This window comes from Hemitrygon akajei, chromosome 19, assembly GCF_048418815.1.
Source record: "Hemitrygon akajei chromosome 19, sHemAka1.3, whole genome shotgun sequence".
Taxonomy (NCBI): Eukaryota; Metazoa; Chordata; class Chondrichthyes; order Myliobatiformes; family Dasyatidae; genus Hemitrygon; species Hemitrygon akajei.
The window spans coordinates 615,676-628,032 of record NC_133142.1 but is presented as its reverse complement, the minus strand read 5'-3'; the positions used below and the strand labels follow the sequence as shown (position 1 = coordinate 628,032).

Below are 12,357 nucleotides of genomic sequence, written 5' to 3'. Positions count from 1 at the left end.
CTCATAGATATACCTGACTTAGTCTAATTTCAGAACTGAAAGTCACACACAAATAGCAAAGGACAATTCAATGAAAGTGTTGAGTTCAATCTGTAAACCCGATAGCTTGTGTCCACCTGGACCGGTCACACTGACATCAACTGGCCGCAGTAAATTGCCTCTAGTGTATGGTGGCACTTGAGAGGAGCTACTGGGAACAAGGGGGACATAAAACATGACTGGGTATAAGATAGGGTGGTGAGGTCCCGATCTGGGGTCCTCAGTTAGTGGTCACGGTCCATGGCATAAAAACGTTTGGGAACCCTTAATGAGGACAGTGGCCTGTTTCCTTGCGTTATGACAAGTACCACCACCTCATTCACCCCCAAAACAACCATAGCAACAAGTCATCAACTTTGAATTCTCTCATTTTCTCATCCTCATGTTTCTTTTCTTCCCCTGATGTATCCCATCCTCCTACACCCACCCAAGCCCCTATCACTGTTTCTATCCCCTCCTCCACACACATCTGCCCTTCACCCACAGATGTCCTGAAGTCACTCCCTCCACGGTTCACACGTACCCTTCCCATCCTCCTTCTTTAGTTCCATGCTCCACCTCCTAACAGTCTCCATCATCTATAGGCCTTCTATCAGCCTCTTGTCACTAACCCCACTCTCCCCTCCTCTATCTTCATATCACCACCTCACATGAAACACCTATCACCTGCTCCTGTTCCACCCCTTCCCTCCACTGTTCCGTACCAGCTAGCTCCCATCTCTGTGTGCAGATAAAATATCTCAACCCAAAACTCCAACTCTCCATTTCCTTCCAGATGCTGCTTGACTTGCCCAGTCTCTCCGGCAGTTTGATGTGCCAACAATTTAAACTTTACTATAGAAAATGAGTGCTAAAGGCCTTCAGGCCTCGCTAAATTGGCTCTTCTCAGATAGTACCTTCACCTCAAACAGCCCCATACCCTCAAATGGCAGAATGCTCTCCCTCTCTTACAGCTCTGTGGATTTACCCACACATAAGGGAGCTCACCACCACCTTCTCAAGGGCAACTCGAGATGTGTAATTAAATATTGGCTTAGCCTGTGAAGCCCACATCATGACAATCAACAAATAGTGTGCTGAAGTCCCCCGTAATTAGCACCCTGTGAAGAGAAGTGGTTTTAATGAGAATACTCAGGAGAAAACTTCCTGCAAGTGTGAGATGTTCTTAAAGTGAAAACTTCATGAAAAAAGCAGCCAATTAGTTTTATACCATTAAACACAAGTCAGACTTATTATTGGCTTTCACTACATTGGTTTGATCCTCATTCCAACCTGTCCCAAACTTCCTATCTTCAATTTCCAGATCAGATTTATTTCCTTCAGCTTCCTGTTACTCTGCTAAACTAACTAAAACTGCACAATAAACCTGTCAGAGATAGTGGTCAAGCCCAACAGTCAGTGAAGGAAAAGCAACACACACAAAATGCTGGTGGAATGCAGCAGGCCAGGCAGCATCTATAGGAAGTAGTACAGTCGATGTTTCAGGCCGAGACCCTTCGTCAGGACTAACTGAAAGAAGAGATAGTAAGAGACTTGAAAGTGGGAGGGGGAGATCTGAAATGATAGTTCATGAGGGGGAGGGATGAAGCTAAGAGCTGAGGTTGATTGGCAAAAGGGATACACAGCTGGAGAAGGGAAAGGATCATGGGATGGGAGGCCTAGGGAGAAAGAAAGGGGGAGGGGAGCACCAGAGGGAGATGGACAGCAGGCAAGGAATGATTGTGAGGGACAGAGATAGAAAAAAAGGGGGAAATAATAAATGAATAAATAAATAAGGGATGGGGTAAGAAGGAGAGGAGGGGCATTAACAGAAATTAGAGAAATCAATGTTCATGCCATCAGGTTGGAGGCTACCCAGACGGAATACAAGGTGTTGTTCCTCCAACCTGAATGTGGCTTCATCTTGACAGTAGAGGTGGCCATGGATTGACATATCAGAATGGGAATGGGACGTGGAATTAAAATGTGTGGCCACTGGGAGATTCCTTGAATCTCCCAGTGAAGGAATCCTGGCACATGAGTGGGTAGTGGGTACACAGTGGTCAAGCCCAGCAGTCAGTGAAGAGACCCTGGCACGAGTGGGTAGTGCCTGACAGCTAATAACTTGGATTTTATACCAACAGAGTGAGCCATCAAATTATTTAAACTCATAAGACAAAATAAAAAGATTTCACAATGTCTTTGAAATGTTTTTCAATAGTTGATGACTAACCTGTTAAGATAAAATCCTGATTGAGAAGTTACAGAACCTGGGCCTCTGTACCTCCCTCTGCAACTGGATTCTCGAATTCCTAATCGGAAGACAACAATTTATGAAGATTGTTGATAATGTATCCTTCTCGCTAACGATCAACACTAGTGCACCTCAGGGGTGCATGTTTAGCCCACTGCTCTACTCTATATACACATGACCGTGTGGCTAGGCATACCTCAAATACCATCTATAAATTTGTTGATGATACAACCATTGTTGGTAGAATTTCAGATGGTGATGAGAGGGCGCACAGGAGCGAAATATGCCAACTAGTGGAATAGTGCCATAGCAACAACCTGGCACTCAACTTCAGTAGACAGAAGAGCTGATTGTGGACTTCCGGAAGGGTAAGACGAAAGGACACATACCAACCCTCATAGAGGGATCAGAAGTGTAGAGAATGAGCAGTTTCAAGTTCCTGGGTGTCAAGATTTCTGAGGATCTAACCTGGTCCCAATGTATGAAGTAGTTATAAAGAAAGCAAGACAGTGGCTATACTTCATTCGGAGTTTGAAAAGATTTGGTATGTCAACCAATACACTCAAAAACTTCTATAGATGTACCGTGGAGAGTATTCTGACAGGCTGCATCACTGCTCTGGTATGGGGGGGGGGGGGGAGGTGCTACTGCACAGGACCGAAAGAAGCTGCAGAGGGTTGTAAATTTAGTTGGCTCCATCTTGGGTACAAGCCTACAAAGTACCCAGGACATCTTCAAGGAGTGATGTCTCAGAAGGGCACTGTCCATTGTTAAGGATCTCCAGCACCCAGGGCAGCCCTTTTCTCATTGTCACCATCAGGTAGGAGGGTACAGAAGCCTGAAGGCACACACTCAGCAGTTCAGGAAGAGCTTCTTCCCCTCTGCCATCAAATTCCTAAATGGACATTGAACCCTTGAACATTACCTCACTTTAATATATATTATTTGTTTTTTGCACAATTTTAATCTATTCAATATACATATACAGTAATTGATTTACTTATTATTACTATTTTATTTTTCCTTCTATATTATGTATTGCATTGAACTGCTGCAGCTAAGTTAACAATTTTCACGACATGCCGGTGATAAATACCAGGTAGTGTAGTGGTTAACATAACACTATTACAGCACCAGTGACCCTGGATCAATTCCACTGCTGTCTATAAGGAGTTTGCACGTTCTCCCTGTCACTGCATGAGTTTCCTCCCAAATTCCAAAGACGTACGAGTCAGTAAGTTCATTGGTCACATGGGTGTAATTGGCGGTGCGGACTCATTGGGTTGGAAAGGACTGTTACCGTGCTATATCTCTAAACAAATTAAATAGATAAAGGACAGCAACTTTTCTTCTCTTAAGTTAAAGTAAAATTTATCAGAGTACACACGTCACCACATACAACCCTGAGATTCTATTCCTGCAGGCATACTTAGCAAATCTATAGAACAGTAACTGTAAACAAACTGTGCAAATGCAGATAATAAATAAATAGCAATAAATAATGAATTAACAAGATAAAAGAGTCCTTAAATGAGTGTAGTTATCCCCTTTTGTTCAAAAGCCAGATGGTTGAGGGGTAGTAACTGTTCTTGAATCTGGTGCTATGAGTCCTGAAGCATCTGCACCTTCTTCCTGATGGCAGCAGCGAGAAAAGAGCATGGCCTGGGTGGTGAGTGTCACTGATACAAACAGGCTCTTTGGCCCATCTAGTCATAACAACCTGCTATTCTGCCTAGTCCCAGACCAAAGCCCTCGCCTTCCATCCATGTACAATAGACAATAGGTGCAGAAGTAGACCATTCAGCCCTTCAAGCCTGCACTGCCATTCTGAGATCATGGCTGATCATCTACTATCAATACCCGGTTCCTGCCTTGTCCCCATATCCCTTGATTCCCCTATCCATAAGATACCTATCTAGCTCCTTCTTGAAAGCATCCAGAGAATTGGCCTCCACAACCTTCCGAGACAGTGCATTCCACACCCCCACAACTCTCTGGGAGAAGAAGTTTTTCCTTAACTCTGTCCTAAATGACCTACCCCTTATTCTCAAACCATGCCCTCTGGTACTGGACTCTCCCAGCATCTGGAACATATTTCCTGCCTCTATCTTGTCCAATTCCTTAATAATCTTGTATGTTTCAATCAGATCCCCTCTCAATCTCCTTAATTCCAGTGTGTACAAGTCCAGTCTCTCTAACCTCTCTGCGTAAGACAGTCCAGACATCCCAGGAATTAACCTCGTGAATCTACGCTGCACTTCCTCTATAGCCAGGATGTCCTTCCTTAACCCTGGAGACCAAAACTGTACACAATACTCCAGGTGTGGTCTCACCAGGGCCCTGTACAAATGCAAAAGGATTTCCTTGCTCTTGTACTCAATTCCCTTTGTAATAAAGGCCAACATTTCATTAGCCTTCTTCACTGCCTACTGCACTTGCTCATTCACCTTCAGTGACTGATGAACAAGGACTCCTAGATCTCTTTGTATTTCTCCCTTACCCTAACTCTACACCGTTCAGATAATAATCTGCCTTCCTGTTCTTACTCCCAAAGTGGATAACCTCACACTTAATCACATTAAACGTCATCTGCCAAGTATCTGCCCACTCACTCAGCCTATCCAAGTCACCCTGAATTCTCCTAACATCCTCATCACATGTCACACTGCCACCCAGCTTAGTATCATCAGCAAACTTGCTGATGTTATTCTCAATGCCTTCATCTAAATCATTGACGTAAATCGTAAACAGCTGTGGTCCCAATACCAAGCCCTGTGGCACCCCACTAGTCACCACCTGCCATTCCGAGAAACACCCATTCACCGCTACCCTTTGCTTTCTATCTGCCAACCAGATTTCTATCCATGTTAATATCTTCCCCCCAATGCCATGAGCTCTGATTTTACCCACCAATCTCCTATGTGGGACCTTATCAAATGCCTTCTGAAAATCGAGGTACACTACATCCACTGGATCTCCCTTGTCTAACTTCCTGGTTACATCCTCGAAAAACTGCAATAGATTAGTCAAGCATGATTTGCCCTTGGTAAATCCATGCTGGCTTGGCCCAATCCTATCACTGCTATCTAGATATGCCACTATTTCATCTTTAATAATGGACTCTAGCATCTTCCCCACTACTGATGTTAGGCTGACAGGATGATAATTCTGTTTTCTCCCTCCCTCCTTTCTTAAAAAGTGGGATAACATTAGCTATTCTCCAATCCTCAGGAACTGATCCTGAATCTAAGGAACATTGGAAAATGATTACCAATGCATCCGCAATTTCCGGGGCCACCTCCTTTAGTACCCTAGGATGCAGACCATCTGGACCTGGGGATTTGTCAGCCTTCAGTCCCATCAGTCTATTCATCACTGTTTCCTTCCTAATGTCAATCTGTTTCAATTCCTCTGTTACCCTATGTCCTTGGCCCATCCATACATCTGGGAGATTGCTTTTGTCTTCCCTAGTGAAGACAGATCTAAAGTACTTATTAAATTCTTCTGCCATTTCTCTGTTTCCCATAACAATTTCACCCAATTCATTCTTCAAGGGCCCAACATTGTTCTTAACTATCTTCTTTCTCTTCACATACCTAAAAAAAACTTTTGCCATCCTCCTTTATATTCCTGGCTAGCTTGCGTTCGTACCTCATTTTTTCTCCCCGTATTGCCTTTTTAGTTAAGTTCTGTTGTTCCTTAAAAATTTCCCAATCATCTGTCTTCCCACTCACCTTAGCTCTGTCATATTTCCTTTTTTTTAATGCTATGCAATCTCTGACTTCCTTTGTCAACCACTGTGGCCCCTTTCCCCCCTTTGAATCCTTCCTTCTCCGGGGGATGAACTGATTTTACACCTTGTGCATTATTCCCAAGAATACCTGCCACTGCTGTTCCACTGTCTTTTCTGCTAGGATATCCGTCCAGTTAACTTTGGCCAGCTCCTCCCTCATGGCTCCATAGTTTCCCCTGTTCAACTGCAACACTGACACCTCCGATCTGCCCTTACCCTTCTCAAATTGCAGATAAAAACATCATATTATGGTCACTACCATAAGGAAAGGAAATCTTGCCTGAAAAATCTGTCAGAGTTCTTTGAGAAAGTAAGAAGCAAAGTGGACAAAAGAGAGGAAGTGGATGTCATTTACTTGGATTTTCAGAAGGCATTTGATAAGATGCCACACAAGGCTGCTTACAAGCTATGGCGGTACAGGAAAGATAGTAGCATGGATAGCGGAATGGCTGACAGGCAGGAGGCAGTGAGTGGGAATAAAAAGGGCTTTTTCTGGTTGGCTGCTAGTGATTAGTGGTGTCCCTCAGGGGTCAGTATTGGGACCGTTGCTTTTCACATTGTTTGTCAATGATTTAGATAATAGAATTGATAGCTTTGTGGCAAAGTTTGCGGATGATATGTAGATAGGTGAAGGGGTAGGTAGTGCTAAGGAAGCAATGTGATTGCAGCAGGACTCAGATAAATTGGAAAAATGGACAAAAATGTGCAGATGAAATACAGTTGGAAAATGTATAATAATGCATTTTGGTAAAAGGAAAAATAGGGAAAAGGTTCAAACATCAGGTACAGAGCGACTAAGGAGTCCTCGTGCAAGATTCCCAGAAGGTTAATTTACAGGTTGAGTCTGTGGTAAAGGCGGCAACTGCAATGTTGGCATTTATTTCAAAGAGAATAGAATATAAAAGCAAGGAGATAATTCTGAGCCTTTGTAAGACACTGGTCAGGCTGCACTTGGGTGTACTATCAACAGTTTTCAGACATATTGTCATTGGAGAGAGTCCGGAGGAGGTTCACGAGGATAATTTCAGGAATGAAGGGGTTAACCTATGAGGAGGGTTTGGCAGCTTTGGGCCTGTATTCATTGGAATTTTGAAGAATGTGGGGGCATTTCATTGAAACCTACAGAATGTTGAAAGAGCTAGATAGGGTGGATGTGGAGAGGATGTTTCCTATGGTGGGGGGTATACAGAACTAGAGGGCACAGCCTCAGAATTGAGGGGCAACCCTTTAGAACTGAGGTAAGAAGGATTTTTTTTGCCAGAGAGTAGTAAATCTCTGGAATGCTCTGCACAGACTGCAGTGGAGGCCAGGTCCATGGATATAGTTAAGGCGGAAGTTGATAGTTTGCTGATCGGCCAGGGCATCAAAGAATATGGGGTTGAGTGGGATCCGGGATCAGCCATGACGGAATGGCAGAGAAGACTTGATGGGCTGAATGGCCTAATTAGCTCCTATGTCTTATGGTCATGTTTCCCCTTAAACAATTCACCCTTCACCCTAAACCCCCAATCTCTTGTTGTAGTCCCACCCAATCTCTATGGAAAAAGCCTGCTTGCATTTATTCAATCTGTACCACTCAATTTTGTAAACCTCTATCAAATCTCCCCTCAATCTCCTATTTTCTAGGGAATACAGACCTAACCTATTCAATCTTTCCTTATAACTCCCGTCCTCAAGTCCCAGCAACATCCTTGTAAATTTTCTCTGTACTCTTTCTACCTCATTTACATCTTTTCTATAGGTTGATAACCAAAGCTGCACACAATATTCCAACCACAAACAAGAGAAAATCTGCAGACGATGTAAATGCAAGCAACACACACAAAATGCCTGAGAAACAGCAGGCCATGCAGCAGCTATGGAATAAGGTACAGTCGACGTTTTGGGCTGAGACCCTTTGGCAGGACTAGAGAAAAAAGAATAGTAGATTTAAGAGGGGAGGGAAGGATGAAGTAAAGAGCTGGGAAGTTGATTGGTGAAAGAGATACAGGGCTGGAGAAGAGGGAGTTTGATAGGAGAGGACAGAAGGCCATGGAAGAAAGAAAAGGGGGGGGGGAGGAGCACCAGAGGAAGGCAATGGGCAGGCAAGGAGATAAAGTGAGGGATGGAGGGGTGGGGGTGGGCATTACTGGATGTTTGAGAAATCTATGTTAATGCCATACTCCAAATTAAACCTCATTAACGTCTTGTACAACCTCAACATAACATCCCACCCTCTGTACTCAATCCTTTGATTTTTGAAGGCCAATGTGCCACATGATTTCTTTATGACTTTATCTGCGTATGATGCCACTTTCTATGAATTACAGATCTGTATTCCCAGATCCCTCTGTTCTACCACAGTCCTCAGTGTCCTATTGTTACCTTGGTTTGTCCTCCCAAAGTGCAACACCCCACACTTGTCTGCATTACATTCCAGCTGTCATTTTTCAGCCCATTTTTCCAGCTGCACCAGATCCCATTGTAAGCTATGATAACCTTTCTCACGATCCATTACACCCCCAATCTTGGAGTCATCCGCGAATTTGTCGATCCAGTTAACCACATTATCATCCAGATCATTGATACAGATGACAAACAGCAATGGACCTATCATGGATCCCTGTGGCACTCCACTAGTCACAAGCCTCCAGTCAGAAAGGTAACCCTCTACTACTGCTCTGCGGCTTCTCCCACAAAGTCAACATCAAATCTAATTTACTATTTCATCCTGAGTGCCGACCGACTGAACCTTCTTGACCAACCTCCCATACAGGACTTGTCAAGTGCTTTGCTAAAGCCCAAACAGACAACATCCACTGCCTTGCCTTCATCAACCTTCCTGGTAACTTCCTCGAAAAACTCTTATAGGATTGGTTAGACACAACCTACCACACAGGAAACCATGTTGACTATCCTTAATCAGGCCCTGTCTATCAAATACTGATATATGCAGGCCCTTAGGATACTTTCCAATAATTACCCAGTGCTAATGTCAGGCTTACCAGTCTATAATTTCTGGGCTTATTATTTCCTCAGTCTAAAACAAAATGGCATACTCTGTATGGCACATGAAAAAAAAAATCAACCCCACAATACCCTGACATTTAAATAATATTGAACAACTGAGCTCAATACAGACAAAAGTTATTCAACAAGCATTGTTTTTAGAACACTTCAGAAAAACAGTCCAAGTTCCTTTAGGAAGGATATAGAGCCCTAGACGATACAGAAGTTTTCCAGAATTGTCCCAAGGTGAAGGGATTTCAGCTTAGTTTTAGGAAGATATTTTGTGTGGTCGGAAAAGCTAACAGATGCATGGACCACGACTGATCAGCTCAGCAAGTGCTGCAATAAACCATCCCCATCTCTTTGGGTCTTTAAAATCCTTCCTAGAGCATGTCATAATTGTACACAACCTTCAGCTGGAGCCAAGGCATTGTTTACCAAAACCCTCCTTGCTTTTTTATCCAATTCCTCCATGAATTAATGCAACAGCCCTGCACTCTTTTCTTTAGAAGAAATAACATTATTATCTTGTGTCGCTTTCAAAGATGTGTACACACAACCCCAGGTTTTCCCTGTCCCTGCATTCCACTTATAATATTGCACATATACCAACTTTCTTAAGGCAGCCCCAGAGAGAGAAGATGTTGCTGCCAGTGATTCGCACCCAAAATATATTGTTCAAGATTTATGAGCAGAATGCATCCCAGCTGATAGAAATGAAGATAAAACACCACAAAAGATAACTGCATAAAACTCACAGATTCCAGCAGATTCAAAACCGTGTCATGGATGGTCAACAGCAGATTCGATACATGCAGTCAGTTTTGCCTCTGATAAATAGGGTGGCACTATTGGGTTGAGTCCTGGTGAGCAGGGTTAAGTTGGTCAATGTATAAGGAGGTGGACAGATTCATTTTGCTTTTTTTTGGGGGGGTGTTTACTGGCACAAGCTCTTGATGGGAAGGTTGAATGGAACATCTATTAATTATGCACTGAATATGTTCAGATGGAATGATGGATAAGAGTGACAGAATAGAACTAAAATTACAGCTGAAAGAGCTGCAAAACATTCTGAAAGCAGAGGGACAGCAGCACTGTAGGAATTAGACACTTCATGAATTAAGGTAATACACAAGGGCCAATATCCTCAAAAAAATCTGCATTGTGACTGTGAATACTCAAACCCATCAAAATCAGAATGAAGTGCTACTTAGAATTACAGAGCAGTGTGACAGGCACTGAAACCAATTGGAAAAGGACAAGAATTTAACCTTCTCAGATGTAATTAAAGGGGATAGATGAGGTGGCATCATTAGTGAAGATGTGGGGGAGATCCATCACATCAAACCATCCTGCAGAGTGGCCACAATGCTTTGGGATGTTCCCTACATCAAGTAGTTAATGCAGCAAAGGATCATCAACAGATCAAACAAATGGAAAAATGAGGATAATAACTTGATTTTGCCTGACATAAAACTTTCCAAGATGATGAGTGATTAAATTCAGGAATCCAGCACAACCAGCTCTGGATATCATGCAGAGAGATACTGGCATTGGATATCGAAGATATCTCTGATATAAGGGAACAAACTGACTTAAATCAATTATGTCAAAAAATGAAAGGCAGCTGAGGGTTGTTGGGGGTCCACTGAGAAATCCTAAGGGGCAAAGGTGGGAACAACATCCGGCCAGGAAGAGAAGCCATTATTGAATATTGTCTGTTCAAGGAACAGAGTAAATAGAGACGAATATCACAGAAAAATACCGAGTCATATTTTGAAGGAAGAAATAGGTAAGACAGCAAAAAATATTCACTAAATTAAAAAGCAGAGACATAGGGAGCCAACACACAACTCAGTCAGGTTTTTGTTAGATAGACAACAAGCAGTTTAGGTTTATTGACTAGAGTAAAGATGTAAAACACAACCCTTCAGAATATATCACTTTGCAGAAAGAATTGAGTAAGAGAGGTTTTGAGGAGGGGAAGTAGAGTCACGAGGAGAGACAGGCAGATTATTTTTGGTTGTTCTTAAACTACAAAGTGTTTGGTGCTGAAAAGGGAAACACTGCAGTATGTAAAAAGGTACTTAACTTCAGGACACACTTTCCAGAGACAGAGGCAGATGTGGGTCAACCTCAATTTCTGCAGCACTTTTAGAACCAGGACATCCCAAAGCTCTCTCCAGCCAGTAAAAAAAAATCAGTTTTAGGATACCATTGGCTTTGAAGAAATCCTGCAGCCAGTTTTCACACAGAAAGATCCCAGAAGAGCCATTGTTACTGACCAACTAGTGTTTGTGACGCTGACAGGGCAGACAGCATCTCAGCAAGCCACTCAGCACTGCTGCCATCTCCTGCGGTCCTGGTTCAGCATCTCGTTAACGAGGGCCCAAAGAGTCACCACTCCCTTTACTCTACACCTCCCAGTGAGGGGGGGGGGGTGTGGTTGGAGAATGAAGTGAGGTGAAACAGGTAGGCTTCCGGGACTAGGAGAGACAAGGTGCAGGAAAGATATGGCAGAGAAGGAAAAGGAGTGAGGGATGGGAAGTGGGATGGTGAGAAGAAGGGGGAGGGGAGGTAGTGGACGAGGGGAGAGGTCGCAAGTGGAGGGGAATGGACGGACAGTAGGTTATGGATGAAGAGTAGATGGGGGTACTGAAGGGTTGCCTATCAGACAGTCACGACAGATGAGTCTCGTATCGTTGGGAAGGTGCCGGGAGTTGCAGAATCTCCGGAAAATGCACTCACCCTAGTATCATTCGTCCGTCCGCCGCCCGCTCTCCGAATCCCGGCTCCGTCCTTTTCCCTCTCTCTTTCCTTCTTTCTCTCCCCCCCGGTTGACTCCTTCTTCTCTCCGTGCGGCTGCGACCACCGCCACGACCTCTCTCCCTCCGTCTCCAGACGCTCCCTCGCTCCCTACGACCCCGGGCGCTCCCTCTGTCCCGGGTCAAACTCCCTCGGTCGCCGCCTGTTTCTGAGTTTCAGGAAGTTGCTGCGAGTCCGGGTAGTGACGTCATTCAGGTACAGCCCCGGCCCGAACTTTAACTCGTCACCGGCCGGATCCGCGAGAGGGCGGTTGTTCCGAGCTGTGGGACCAAAGACCCCAGGATCCGGGTCAGTCCCGGGCTGTGGGACCAAAGACCCCAGGATCCGGGTCAGTCCCGGGCTGTGGGACCAAAGACCCCAGGATCCGGGTCAGTCCCGGGCTGTGGGACCAGACCCCAGGATCCGGGTCAGTCCCGGGCTGTGGGACCAAAGACCCCAGGATCCGGGTCAGTCCCGGGCTGTGGGACCAAAGACCCCA

The 12,357-nt window shown here is 44.4% G+C and overlaps 1 protein-coding gene across 3 annotated transcripts in view; it reads right to left on the bottom strand.

Moving 5' to 3' along the window:
• The window catches only part of LOC140741680 (protein kinase C delta type-like), a 129,292-nt gene extending 117,249 nt beyond the window's left edge, over positions 1-12,043 (bottom strand). For 2 of the 3 annotated variants that reach the window (XM_073071949.1, XM_073071947.1), the window contains exon 1: positions 11,802-12,043. The gene's annotated coding sequence lies outside the window, so the exon portion shown is untranslated. Of the gene's footprint in view, positions 1-2,251; positions 2,331-11,801 lie in introns of all 3 variants that reach the window. The other variant, XM_073071948.1, reaches the window with a different exon arrangement.
• Between the last annotated feature and the right edge of the window lie 314 nt (positions 12,044-12,357).